Raw genomic sequence first — 9,913 nt, 5'->3', positions numbered from 1 at the left:
GGCAAGAGCAACAATATGCTATGGGGCACCTGCCTGTAGAGCGCTCAATGCAATTTGGGTTGGGTTAATTTCAAGTGGTTGTCCACTTTTATATATTGATGATCTATTCTCAAGACAGGTCATCAATATCAGATCAGCAGGGAGGCTGGCTGCCCCCACCCCCGCCAATCACCTGTTTGAAGAGATTGCAGCGGTCAAACAAGAGCTGACTTCTCTTCACTGTTTACCTGCTCACCATCGCAACTGTAGCAGTGAGCAGGTGTAATTACAACTTCGCTATCTCATTCACTTCAATGGGATGGCTCCTTCCTGTTCCAGTAAATAGGAAGGAGCTGTCCCATTGAAGTGAATGGGGACAGATAAGCTGTAATTACACCTGCTTACCGCTGCAGTTGCAATGGCAAGCAGTTAAACAGTAAAGGCAGCACTCATATAAGTGCTGCTTTCTCTTCAAACAGCTGATTGGCGGGGGCGAGTCAATGCTTCATGTAGCCACTGACCAGTGTCCTTACTTTATGTAGTTGCTATTTGACTTGTGTGTCTATGCTTCATGTATCCGGTGTGACTAGTGTGTCTATGCTTCATATGGGTGCTCAACGTCGTCCTCATGCCTGTGCTGATGGGAAAATTAAGGTCGGTCTATATTGCTTGTGCCCCCTGCCAGCACACATCTGTTCACCCCCACCCTCAGAAAGGGACTGCATTATATCCTCTTATTGAGTTTGAACTAAAGTACTGAGGTCGGGTTTACACATTACACGTATATCATGACCGCAGTATGTATGTATCATGTCACGGCATTCTTTAATTACAGCAAAATGCAGCGGATGAAGCAATTACAGAAAACCATGGCAAAAAAATGCATTTTGCTGCAAAAACTACAATGTATTAACCCAGCCTTACCACATGGGAGGTCAGCAGCTCTTGGTGATTATTCTCACAGCTCCTGTACACAGAAGACACAGCACAGGAGCTGTGAGTGATGTTGTACTGCACAGTAAGTACAATGAAAATAATATGCAGGGAGGGAGGGATATGATGAAATTGAGGTAATACAGAGGGAAAAGATAGGATACCTAGGGTGTGACAAAAGGAAGGAGAATCGTTGATTTCTAAGGTTGATAGGTTTTCCCTCAGTCCTAACAGCAGCACGATATTCGGGTGTTTATGACCCTTTGTACTAGTAGGACAGAAGGAATTTTGAATTAACCATTAATAGGAGACTCCTGAGCCTATATAACAATATCTAGTGTCTCTTGCCTTGTGTTTATTATAAAGAAGTATATAATGAACTTAGAGTGGGAAGCTTGTGCTGCTGCTAGGACTAAGGGAAAACAGATTAACGTTAAAAAGCAACACTTCCCTTATCTCCTAACCAGCTTCTCAACCCTCCTAACCCTCTTGTGTGCTGGAATTTATCGACCGCCTGAGTCACTGAAAATGGAAAATTCAAATGAAATTCAACTGTGCAACCTCCAGCAGGATCAGACTTTTTAAATCAACCTAAGAAGTGGACACTGCTCCAGCAAAGGGGGCTCTAATAAAATTAGGTGAATCAGAGTTCTGAAAAAAGTAAGTCAGTCATACGGCAGCCAAAAACATACCCACTCTAAGTATGGTGGCTCTTAAGCACCTTTTTTTCTTACAAAAGTGAATCCATTCATCCTCAAACTTCCTGATCTCTTACTCCAGGCTAACTAAGAGCTCATGCACACAACTGTATGCCCTCTGAGACATACGGTCCATGAGCGGGCCACATGTCCCGGAGCGGCATACATCGTGCGCATGGGAGCACACAGCATCATAGGTTACAATGATACTGTGCGCATCGGTCCACCCACAGGGCTATTGGCACCCAGTTGTATGATCATAGGAGTGCAAGACAATAGTCTCACGGGCGGCCCGATGCGCACAGAATTATCATAACCTATGATGCTGGGCGCACTATGTATGCCGCTCCGGGACATATGGCCCGCTCACGGACTATGTCTCAGAGGGCATATGGTCGTGTGCATGAGCCCTAAATATTGGGCCATCTGAAAAGATCTAGGGAATGGAGATTAGGTTCCTCATTAGAGGAAAATTCATGACAGACACCTGAAGGAGATGACCTGATTACAGATATGGAAGGCCGCATTTTAGCAACCCTCTTGAGAACCTTCTCACCAAGGACTCATGACAATGATTACTCCGAAAGACATGACCAAATTTTTGACCTTTATATGGATATAATCAGGCTTACCCAATCCTTCCTGCAATAAATGATAAGTGCTGCATTACACCAACAGATTATCTGACCAATATTTGTCCAATCAAACCAATAGCTGGTGTTTATAACTAGAGATGAGCGAATCTCCGAATTTTCCGAAAATATTTGATTTGATTCGATTTCCTTGCTGCAGAGAGCCTGTAAAGTAGTGTAGAACACTGTCTTGCAGTAACACACATAGGGAGTCTGCTGTGGTAGTGACTGCATTTCCGGACTGCTCCCCCGATCTTCCGGCCCGCGGTTCCGGAAAGAAAATAGAACATGTCCTATTCTTGTCCGCAATTGGGGACAAGAATAGGCAGTTTTATGGGGGTGCCGGATCCGCAATACACTACAGACGTGTGAATGGACCCCAAGTTTGTGTTGACGTCACTGATTATTTTGCCCTTCCTCTGTTCCGTCAGAACAATAACCCCCTATAACTTTCACTCTATCAGCATTTGGTCAATAATCCATCACTCAGTATTTCTAAAGTCAAAAAAAACCAAAACACAGGAGTGGATCCAAAACAGAGATGACACATGAATGGGATCTTTGCATGTTTTCTGTGTTTTGTACCCACTCTCTTTCTTTTGGCTACCAAATTATAAGCCAATTCTGATGCAAAATAGGGACCATGTCATACAGTTCACAGTAGTATTTATAGGGTTAGAAAAGTATCAATATAATGTATCACAGAGAAAAATGACTTCTTATAAAACATAACTTTTACTATCATTAGTTAAAATATTACCCCATCTATATATAATGTGTGTCAGATAATGCTATATATAATGCTATGTCAGATAATTAGACAAGGCCTTACTTAGGATGTATCCAGGATAATACAATCAGATATAGAAAATTGCGGCAACTTACAGTTTGATGACTATGGACCTGGCCAGACGGTGAACGAGAGGTGAAGTCTGGGCTGGGGGGGAAACAAATCGAATTGAAGTTTGCCAAGATTGGATTACTTATCCTCGGTCCCCTGATGAACCAGTTCTCACGGATACTGGGGAAACGTGTCGGGACAAGCTGCTAAGAAGGGACGAACATATTCAATCTCTACAGGCAGGGTAAAAGTAGGCGACAGTGAGGGCTTAGCCACAGAGAGGCGGGGTCACCCCTTTTGGGGCAGGGGTACATTGAGGGACGCATTAGGGATTTGTTCCCCCCCCATTCCCTTCACCTCTCGTTCAGTCTGGCCAGGTCCACAGTCATCAAACTAAGTTGCGGCAATTTTTTATATCTGATTGTATTATCCTGGATACGTCCTAAGTAAGGCCTTGTCTAATTATCTGACATAGCTTAAGATTATATATAGATGGGGTAATATTTTAACTAATGATAGTAAAAGTTATTTTTGAATATGAAAAGTCATTTTTCTCTGTGATACAACATGTCATACAGGCCTTACAGCTGCTACATAGACAGGATCTGTAGTTTGTCTCATTTTTCCTTCCTTCTGACAGATCAGAACAAGGTTCAAATAAAAATGATGATAGTGGCCCAGTCATGGAGTGGGGAGGGTGGGAACAGCATGAGAAGTCCACAGAGTGGCCCAGTGAGAGTGGGGAGGTAGCAGCAGCATGAGGAGACCACAGAGTGACCCAGTGACATAGTGGTGAAGTGGCAGCAGCATGAGGAGAGCACAGAGAGGCCCAATGGCATAGTCGTGAGGTGGCAGCAGCATGTGAAGACCACAGAGTGATTAGGTGGCAGCAGCAGCATAAGGAGACCACAGAGCGATGAGGTGGCAGCAGCATGAGGAGACCACAGAGTGATGAGTTGGCAGCAGCATGAGGAAAACATAGAGTGGCCCAGTGACATAGTGGTGAGGTGGCAGCAGCATGAGGAGAGCACAAAGTGGCCCAGTGACATAGTGGGGAGGTGGGGGGCAATACTAGTACCAGCTGAAGATGGTGGGTGGCTGTAAGAGCACCTGGCAGAAGGTGTGGCATCAGGCGGGTGGCAGCATCAGAATAGTAGCTGAAGCAGGAAGCCAGAAGAAACAGGTCTCCATTGTCAATGTGTAGGTGTGGCCCCATGGATAATCGAGTCTGACGCATCAGGCACTGGTCTTTGAAAATCCTGGCTGATCCACTCCTGATTCATCTTCACAAAAGGTCAGTTTCTCCACATTTTTGGTGGACAGGCGAGTTCTCCTTGAGGTAACTATGGCCCCCACCGCACTAAACACCCGCTCTGATGCCACACTGCTGGCCGGGCAAGAAAGCTTGTCAAGGGCAAACTCGGCCAGTTGCGGCCACAAATTGAGTTTGGCTGCCCAGTAGTCCAGGGGAGCTTTGATGTGGGGTGTCAGGGTGCCCTCCAAGTATGCCACAACCTACTGGTTCAGGTTCTGCTCTATATCTAGCTGCTGCTGCGTAGTTTCTTCAGTAGGCAGGTAAAGAAAACTGCTCATCAGCAACTCTAGACTTAAGTTACTGCTGATGGAGCTGGTACTTCTTCTGCCCCCCCACCCCCACCCCAACAGCTATGGCAGTGGAACGTGAGTGCAGAGTCAGACCTGCGTGAGGATGGGCGATGGCGCACACAGGCAGCGGCCAACTGACTACATAGGATGTCTCAATAGTAGTTCAGTTTGTCCTCCCTCACAGCGGGCGTAAAAAAAGGCCCCCATTTTGGACCGGTAGCGAGGGTCTAACATGGTGGAGAGCCCGTTGTCATCCCTCTGCCGAATGGTGACAATTCGGCCATCACTATGCAAGCAACTGAGCATGCATCGGACCATTTGCTTAAGTGACTCGGAGGAACTCCCTGCCTCCATCTCCATTGCATACTGCCATGATGTGTCTGGGAGTTTTGCCATGGGTTGTCTCTTGGCAATCGTTCAGTGGTCGATTGCTGATGGAATGACTGATGAGGAGCAGAGATGTCGCGAACATAAAATTTTCCGTTTGCGAACGCGAATTTCTGCAAATGTTCACGAACGGGCGAACCACCATTGACTTCAATAGGCAGGCAAATTTTAAAACCCACAGGGACTCTTTCTAGCCACAGTAGTGATGGAAAAGTTGTTTTAATGGGACTAACACCTGGACTGTGGCATGCCGGAGGGGGATCCATGGCAAAACGCCCATGGAAAATTACATGGCAAGCCACTGAGGAAGGGGTCTTCTTACCCCGAAACGCGTTTGGTGAATGACAGTGAGGGACCATTAAGAAGAATACACAATCGGATGTCCATATGAGTACGGAGCAAGTTTGTTATATTGCAGAAGTTTGAAAACCCCGCCTGGAAACACCTGACTGCCCAGCAAACCACGTGGGACGCCACCTAGGTCCTGGCAGGTCAAAGCGGTAATACAAACACCACCGCCTACAACAAATATCCGGGGAACTTCATCTCACAGCCGACTCACAGGTCCTGACAGCTCAAAGCAGAGCGTTCCATCAGCCAACCTGACATACAAGCGGATCAGCTACGGGAGCGGTAAAGTACCCCTTCCACTGAGGAAGGGGTCTTCTTACCCCGAAACGCGTTTGGTTAATGACAGTGAGGGACCATTAAGAAGAATACACAATCGGATGTCCATATGAGTACGGAGCAAGTTTGTTATATTGCAGAAGTTTGAAAACCCCGCCTGGAAACACCTGACCGCCCAGCAAACCACGTGGGACGCCACCTAGGTCCTGGCAGGTCAAAGCGGTAATACAAACACCACCGCCTACAACAAATATCCGGGGAACTTCATCTCACAGCCGACTCACAGGTCCTGACAGCTCAAAGCAGAGCGTTCCATCAGCCAACCTGACATACAAGCGGATCAGCTACGGGAGCGGTAAAGTACCCCTTCCACTGAGGAAGGGGTCTTCTTACCCCGAAACGCGTTTGGTGAATGACAGTGAGGGACCATTAAGAAGAATACACAATCGGATGTCCATATGAGTACGGAGCAAGTTTGTTATATTGCAGAAGTTTGAAAACCCCGCCTGGAAACACCTGACCGCCCAGCAAACCACGTGGGACGCCACCTAGGTCCTGGCAGGTCAAAGCGGTAATACAAACACCACCGCCTACAACAAATATCCGGGGAACTTCATCTCACAGCCGACTCACAGGTCCTGACAGCTCAAAGCAGAGCGTTCCATCAGCCAACCTGACATACAAGCGGATCAGCTACGGGAGCGGTAAAGTACCGTATATATTTTGGATTTACTGACACTTTGTGATTTGTCAAATACAACTGTTTCAGGACTATAGAACCTGCGATTCATCAGCTACAGCTGCCTCTGAACTAGAGAACGTGCAGCAAATTGCCAACAACTAATTATATCAGCACCTATAGTATTCAGAGACCCTTAGTGTTATTGAAATATAGGTCTACAGTCTATGATCTTATTAGTGCGATCTTATTAGTGCGATCTTATTAGTGCGGTGTATAATTTTACTACAATTTTATCTTATTATATTGTGTTCAATTAATGTTGTGTTTTATGAAATGTTTTATGTGTAATATCGTAATGTGGTGATATTCAAGCCTATAAAATTTATGTGGATTACTTATATCGTGTGTTTTGCCTAATATTTGAGTGACCCCCAACTCCCATTTTACAATTAATCCCCGTTACGTCCCCTATCCGGGGACGTGTGTCGAATTGATTAATCATTGTCGAATAAACGACATCCTGAAATAATTTTGTTCTGAGCTCTGTACTTGCTTTGTATTGGAATTGATGGGGATTTTTTTAATTGTCTGCATTATTTCTAATAAACTATTAAGAGACTTTATTATGATTTTTTTTATTTTATGTATTAAAAACCCATACAACTTAAAAAAATAAAATAAATACCGTATTTTTCACCCTATAAGACGCCCCGGCCCATAAGATGCACCTAGGTTTTTGGGGAGGAAAATAAGAAAAAAAATATTTTGAACCAAAAGGTGTGCTTTTGAACTAATTGTGGTCTGTGGGTGACGCACTGTTATGGAGGATCTGTGGATGACACACTGTTATGGGGGATCTGTGAGTGACGCACTGTTATGGGGGATCTGTGGATGACGCACTGTTATGGGGGATCTGTGAGTGACGCACTGTTATGGGGGATCTGTGAGTGACGCACTGTTATGGGGGATCTGTGAGTGACGCACTGTTATGGGGGATCTGTGAGTGACGCACTGTTATGGGGGATCTGTGAGTGACGCACTGTTATGGGGGATCTGTGAGTGACGCACTGTTATGGGGGATCTGTGAGTGACGCACTGTTATGGGGGATCTGTGAGTGACGCACTGTTATGGGGGATCTGTGGGTGACGCACTGTTATGGGGGATCTGTGGTGACGCACTGTTATGGGGGATCTGTGGGTGACGCACTGTTATGGGGGATCTGTGGGTGACGCACTGTTATGGGGGATCTGTGGGTGACGCACTGTTATGGGGGATCTGTGGGTGACGCACTGTTATGGGGGATCTGTGGGTGACGCACTGTTATGGGGGATCTGTGGGTGACGCACTGTTATGGGGGATCTGTGGGTGACGCACTGTTATGGGGGATCTGTGGGTGACGCACTGTTATGGGGGATCTGTGGGTGACGCACTGTTATGGGGGATCTGTGGGTGACGCACTGTTATGGGGGATCTGTGGGTGACGCACTGTTATGGGGGATCTGTGGGTGACGCACTGTTATGGGGGATCTGTGGGTGACGCACTGTTATGGGGGATCTGTGGGTGACACTTATGGGGGATCCTCTCTGGATGGCACTGTTATGAGGATGAGGATCTGTGTATGACAGTTATGGGGGGGGATCTGTGGATGACACATATATAGCATCTTATGCTATGTGTCATCCACAGATCCCCTCCATAAGTGTGGGGGTCGCATCTGCTTTTATAATGGGGGTGGGGGTCGCATCTGCTTTAATAATGACAGCGGGGCCTGTGCAGTGACTGTATTCTACTACACGGGCCCCGCTTACTGTATTACGTTTGTTGTGCATTACTTACAATTAAAACCGCTCGCCGTTCGGAGCAGAGAGGAGGGAGGAGGCAGGCCGGGAGGACGGGCGCTGGCAGTGTGAGTCATACGTCATGCGCCCACGCCGCCTGCTTCATTCATAAAGTGGGCGGCGCAGGCGCGTGACGTATGACTCACGTTGCCAGCGCCCGTCCTCCCGGCCTGCCTCCTCCCTCCTCTCTGCTCCGAACGGCGAGCGCTTCTAATATGGCAAAAAATACGGTAATGTTTTTTCTATGAAAAATTATCCAGCCGATCGCTTTTAGTCTGATCATAATGAAGCAACGGCCTTATCTGGGGTGTGGCAACATTGCCACCACACTCATAGAGGTGATGATCGCTTCATTGTGATACGCAAGCCCCTTCACCACAACAAGGTACCGATCACGAAGGGGAATTGACACATGTATGTGCCTTTTTTTTGTTTTGTTTTTGCAGCCACAGTGCAGCACTAGAGGCCAAAATAATTAGGCATGTACACATGCCTGAAAAAGTAGGTATTGTTGCAGCCACTGCTGTAGCAGCGGCCGGAAAAATTGATGTTTTCCAGGCAGAAAGGTGACTAAAACATTTCGGCTTGAACCCTAGTTGGTGGCGGAGAATTCACGAAAGTCATCCGGTATGCAGACATTAAATACAGCAGCGTGGGGACCATTTTGAGGCCAAGGCATGTCATCAGGCCTTTTGTTAGGCTGCTTTCACACTAGCGTTCGGGTTTCCGTTCGTGAGCTCCGTTTGAAGGAGCTCACGAGCGGACCCGAACGCAGCCGTCCAGCCCTGATGCAGTCTGAATGGAGGCGGATCCGCTCAGACTGCATCAGTCTGGCGGCGTTCAGCCTCCGCTCCGCTCGCCTCCGCACGGACAGGCGGACAGCTGAACGCTGCTTGCCGCGTTCGGGTGTCCGCCTGGCCGTGCGGAGGCGTGCGGATCCGTCCAGACTTACAATGTAAGTCAATGGGGACGGATCCGTTTGAAGATGCCACAATGTGGCTCAATCTTCAAGCGGATCCGTCCCCCATTGACTTTACATTGAAAGTCTGGACGGATCCGTCCCAGGCTATTTTCACACTTAGCTTTTTTTAGCTAATATAATGCAGACGGATCCGTTCTGAACGGAGCCTCCGTCTGCATTATTATGGGCGGATCCGTTCAGAACGGATCCGCCCGAACGCTAGTGTGAAAGTAGCCTTAGTCAAACGTATCCCCCACTGTCAGTCACTTCGGGATCCATGCCTCATTCATCTTAATGAAGGTGAGGTAATCAACACTTTTTTGACCGAGACAACTTCTTTTGTCAGTGACAATGCCTCCTGCTGCACTAAAGGTCCTTTGACAGGACACTTGAAGCGGGGCAGGCCAGAAGTTCTATCGCAAACGGGGATAGTTCAGGCCACAGGTCAAGCCTGCACACCCAGTAGTCAAGGGGTTCATTGCTCCTCAGAGTGTCGATATCTGCAGTTAAGGCGAGGTAGTCTGCTACCTGTCGGTCGAGTCGTTCTCTAAGGCTGGATCCCGAAGGGCTGTGGCGATGTGTAGGACTGAAAAAGCTCTGCATGTCCTCCATCAACAACACATCTGTAAAGCGTCCTGTCCTTACCGCCGTGGTCATGGTAGCAGGAGGATTACTTTCACCTCTTCCCCTGTTAGATTCCCGTTGTGCTGTGACATCCCCCTTATAAG

The sequence above is a fragment of the Bufo gargarizans genome, chromosome 3 (genome assembly GCF_014858855.1).
Source record: "Bufo gargarizans isolate SCDJY-AF-19 chromosome 3, ASM1485885v1, whole genome shotgun sequence".
NCBI lineage: Eukaryota > Metazoa > Chordata > Amphibia > Anura > Bufonidae > Bufo > Bufo gargarizans.
Note: the sequence above shows the minus strand (reverse complement) of the source record.